Below are 5738 nucleotides of genomic sequence, written 5' to 3'. Positions count from 1 at the left end.
TTATTGGTATTTACTAGTAGTTGCTAGTAGTTGCTGGTAGTTACTAGTAGTTACTGGTAGTTATTAGTAGTTCCCGGTAGTTACTAGTAGTTATCGGTAGTTACTTGTAGTTACTGGTAGTTGGTGGTATTTATTGGTAATTACTAGTAGTTACTGGTAGTTAGTGGTAGTTATTAGTAGTTACTGGTAGTTACTGGTAGTTACTAGTAGTTCCTAGTAGTTATCGGTAGTTACTAGTAGTTACTAGTATTTGCTAGTTGTTGTCGGTATTTACTAGTAGTTACTGGTAGTTACTAGTAGTTGCTGGTAGTTACTAGTAGTTGTCGGTAGTTACTAGTAGTTGGTGGTAGTTACTAGTAGTTGTCGGTAATTGCTAGTAGTTACTAGTATTTGCTGGTAGTTGCTAGTAGTTACTAGTAGTTGATGGTAGTTATTGGTATTTACTAGTAGTTACTAGTAGTTGCTGGTAGTTACTAGTAGTTACTGGTAGTTATTAGTAGTTCCTCTTAGTTACTAGTAGTTATCGGTGGTTACTAGTAGTTACTGGTGGTTGGTGGTATTTATTGGTAGTTACGAAAAAAACTGTTATATTTTTCGTCAAGTAATGATGTTTCCATTGTTGACGTCGCCTAGATATGTACCATGACAAGAAGATGTACTTAATCAAGAAACTTAAAATAATGGTAACATATTAATACGTAAATCGCCTCTTGCACTTCTCAAATTATTTTATAGCAAGCCCTTGAATCCATCTTAACATCCATCATCGGCTCGTGGGCTTCCGGAATCAGTAAAATTTATCGCCTTGCTGCTCTCATTCTCAAGTATACTTTATAAGTCCTGATGTTTCCCGAGACGAAATCAACAAGGGAAACATGATTACTTGAGGAAAAATATAACTGTTTTTCCGCGCTGGACCTGACATTAAGTGCTCTGTTATATTTCTAGACCTCCACTTCAACAGCGTCAATAGAAATAGTCTAAGCAAATGAAAACAGTCGACTCGAATCAGTAATTACCGGCAACTATTAGAAACTACCAGCAACTTCTATTAACTACCAGTAACTACTAGTAAATAGCAGTAACTACCACCAACTACTAGTAACTACCGACAACTACTATTAACTACCAGTAACTACTAGCAAAGCGTTTGACTCTGTTTGGCACGAAGGATTGTTTTATAAGCTGCTAAAAACGAATATAGGAGGAAACTTGTACAACCTCATGAAAAGCCTTTATTGCAACTCGACATATTCCATCAAAATCGATGAAAAAAAAACTCAGCCTTTTTCATATTAAAGAGGTGTACATCAAGGCTGTATTTTAAGCCCTCTTTTATTTAACCTCTATTTAAACAATCTACCACATTTATTCGAAAACACCTTATCTGACCCATTTGTTCTTCCAAATGGGAAAAAAAATAAATTCACTTTTGTACGCAGATGATTTAGTTATTCTATCAAGATCGAAAACTGGATTACAGAACTGTTTAAATGCGCTTTCCTTGTATTGTGACAAATGAAAGCTAAACATTAATCCGAAGAAAACAAAAATTATGATATTCCAGAAAAGCCCAAAAAAATCTACTGACATCAAATTCAACATAGGCAGTGAGTCAATTGAAATTGTCTAAGAATACAGTTATTTAGGCACACGTTTAACTCCAACGGGAAACTTTACACTTACACTCGAACACTTAAAAGAAAAGGCCCTTCACACGTTCTCTATTATTCGGAAGCGGACAATTCTTAACAAACTTAATCCTAATACTGCATCCCAAATTTTTGACACCATGGTATTCCCAATCTCGAGTTACAACAGCGAGGTATGGGGAATGTACACCAAGCAAGATTTTAAAAAATGGGATAGCTCCCCAATAGAAAAAATCCACCTAAAATTCTGTAAACGTTACTCAGAGGTTAACAATAAGGCCTCTAACATAGCTTGCAGAGCTGAACTTGATAAATTGCCGCTGCTTATCCCGATAAATCAGAAAATTATTAAATATTTTGTTTACCTCAACAACAAAGATAATGACTCTATAGTCAAACTTATGTCAAAGAATCTACATTCTATGAATAATTCAGGATATTTTTCCAATTTCATAAACATACATGTTTGAACAATACAATCTAACCAGTTTAGATGCTGAATCTGTAGATAATGATAAAACTAGACGATATACCACAGAAATAAGAGAGAAATATCTATCTTTTTGGCGGCACAGCCTTGAAAATTCAAAAAACTAGAATTTTTTAAAACTTTTAAAGATGAATATTCTACATCTGATTATCTCTACCAGCTAAGACATTATGACGAACGAAAGAATTTTGTTAAATTTAAAATAAGTAATCACAAACTTATGATTTAACATGGTCGATACCAAATCGATCATTTGCCGAGAGAAAATAGATTATGTCCCTTATGTAACTTAAATCAGGTAGAAGATGAGATTCATTTCCTCTTTCAATGTAACAAATACTCAGTACAGAGACAGGCCTTTATTAATCAAAGCAATCGAATAATACCTGACTTTGACAAGAAATCATCTCCAGAAAGCATAAAACTGATAATGAATTCGAAGGAACATCATGTAAATAAGTTAGTTATGAAGTTTGTTTCCTCCTGTATGAAAATACGTGATTCATTGTTAGTAATGTAACTGAATTTTTCTAGATCATTTTTAGTGCTGTTTGTTCTAAATTTTGATTGTCATATGCGTGCTTTTGCAATACTGTAAAATTATGCGGCTATGCAAATAAAGCAATTTATTACTATTACTATTACTAGTAACTACCAGCAACTACAAGTAACTACCAGAAACTACCAGAAAATACCAATAACTACTAGTAACTACCAAAAACTACCAGTAAATGCCAATAACTACCACCAACAACTAGTAACTACCGACAACTACAAGCAACCACCGACAACTACTAATAACTACCAGTAACTACAAGTAACTACTAGTAAATACCAAGAACTACCATTAACCACTAGTAACTACTAGTAACTACCGACAACTGCTGGTAACTACCAGTAAATACTAGTAACTACTAGTAATTACCGACAACTACTAGTAACTACCAGTAACTGCTAGTAACTACCGACAACTACTAGTAACTACCACCAACTACTAGTAACTACCAGCAACTACCAGTAAATACTAGTAACTACTAGTAACTACCGACAACTACTAGTGACTACCGAGAACTACTACCAACCACCAGTAACTACTAATAACTACCGATAACTTCTAGTAAATACCAAGAACTACCGTTAACTAATAATAACTACTAGTAACTACCGACAACTACTAGTAACTACCAGTAACTACCAGTAACTACTAGTAACAACCCATAGCTACAAGCAACTAGTTGATGGTAGTTATTGGTAGTTACTAGTAGTTGATGGTAGTTATTGGTATTTACCAGTAGTTACTGGTAGTTACTAGTAGTTGCTGGTAGTTATTAGTAGTTCCTGGTAGTTACTAGTAGTTATCGGTAGTTACTAGTAGTTACTGGTAGTTGGTCATGTTTATTGGTAGTTACTAGTAGTTACTGGTAGTTATTAGTAGTTACTGGTAGTTACTAGTAATTGTCGGTAGTTACTAGTAGTTACTGGTAGTTACTAGTAGTTCCTAGTAGTTATCGGTAGTTACTAGTAGTTACTGGTAGTTGGTGGTATTTATTGGTAGTTACAAGTAGTTAGTGGTAGCTATTAGTAGTTACTGGTAGATACTAGTAGTTGTCGGTAGTTACTAGTACTTACTGGTAGTCACTAGTAGTTGTTGGTAGTTACTAGTAGTTAATAGTAGTTCTTGGTATTTACTAGTAGTTAGTGGTAGTTATTAGTAGTTGCTGGTAGTTACTAGTAGTTGTCGGTAGTTACTAGTAGTTACTAGTAGTTGCTAGTAGTTTTCGGGAGTTACTAGTAGTTAATGGTACTTATTAGTAGTTGTCGGTAGTTTTTAGCAGTTGCTAGTATTTACTGGTAGTTACTAGTAGTTGTCGGTAGTTACTAGTAGTTGCTAGTAGTTGTCGGTAGTTACTAGTAGTTACTGGTAGTTACTAGTAGTTGTCGGTAGTTTCTAGTAGTTGCTAGTATTTACTGGTAGTTACTACTACTTGTCGGTAGTTACTAGTAGTTACTAGTAGTTCTGGTAGTTACTAGTAGTTGTCGGTAGTTTCTAGTAGTTGCTAGTATTTACTGGTAGTTACTTGTAGTTGTCGGTAATTACTAGTAGTTGTCGGTAGTTACTAGTAGTTCCTAGTAGTTATCGGTAGTTACTAGTAGTTACTGGTAGTTGGTGGTATTTATTGGTAATTAGTAGTAGTTACTGGTAGTTAGTGGTAGTTATTGGTAGTTACTAGTAGTTGTCGGTAGTTACTAGTAGTTACTAGTATTTACTGGTAGTTACTAGTAGTTGTCGGTAGTTACTAGTAGTTGCTGGTAGTTTCTAATAGTTGGTGTAAGTTACTTGGAGTTTTCGGTAGTTATTGGTAGTAACTGGTAGTTACTGGTAGTTATTAGTAGTTGTCGGTAGTTGCTTGTAGCTATGGGTTGTTACTGGTAGTTACTGGTAGTTACTAGTAGTTGTCGGTAGTTACTAGTAGTTATTATTAGTTAACGGTAGTTCTTGGTATTTACTAGAAGTTATCGGTAGTTATTAGTAGTTACTGGTGGTTGGTAGTAGTTCTCGGTAGTTACTAGTAGTTACTAGTATTTACTGGTAGTTGCTGGTAGTTACTAGTAGTTGGTGGTAGTTACTAGTAGTTGTCGGTAGTTACTAGCAGTTACTGGTAGTTACTAGTAGTTGTTGGTAATTACTAGTAGTTACTAGTATTTACTGGTAGTTACCAGCAGTTGTCGGTAGTTACTAGTAGTAACTAGTGGTTAATGCTAGTTCTTGGTATTTACTAGTAGTTACTTGTAGTTACTGGTAGTTATTAGTAGTTGTCGGTGGTTGCTTGTAGTTGTCGATAGTTACTAGTTGTTGGTGGTAGTTATTGGCATTTACTGGTAGTTTTTGGTAGTTACTAGTAGTTATTGGTATTTTCTGGTAGTTTCTGGTAGTTACTAGTAGTTGCTGGTAGTTACTAGTAATAGTAATAGTAATAAATTGCTTTATTTGCATAGCCGCATAATTTTACAGTATTGCAAAAGCATGCATATGACAATCAAAATTTAGAACAAACAGCACTAAAAATGATCTAGAAAAATTCAGTTACATTACTAACAATGAATCACGTATTTTCATACAGGAGGAAACAAACTTCATAACTAACTTATTTACATGATGTTCCTTCGAATTCATTCGAAGTAGCAAATATTTCCTTAATTTGGAGAAAAGGAATCATGTTAAAAAGCATATGCGGAGATTGAAAATTAGCGGTTCGACCAAAACTGATCCCTTCAATATACTTTCTGAACAAAAACGTTTCTATCAAGATCTATACACAAGCAAGAATATAAGAACTGATAGTACGCAGACAGCTGAATCTTTCTATAGTAATTTAGACATTCCTAGACTTACTGAAGAACAAAAACTATCGTGTGAGGGTAAAATAACTCCAGAAGAATGTGCCGCGGTACTAGAAAATTTTCAAAACAACAAATCTCCAGGGAATGACGGAATTCCAGTAGAATTTTATAAAAAATTCTGGTCACTTATTAGCGAACCTTTCACGAAATGTGTCAATGAATGTTTTGAAACAGGTGAGATGTCACGCTCTCAA

The sequence above is a fragment of the Porites lutea genome, chromosome 2 (genome assembly GCF_958299795.1).
Source record: "Porites lutea chromosome 2, jaPorLute2.1, whole genome shotgun sequence".
Lineage (NCBI taxonomy): Eukaryota > Metazoa > Cnidaria > Anthozoa > Scleractinia > Poritidae > Porites > Porites lutea.
Note: the sequence above shows the minus strand (reverse complement) of the source record.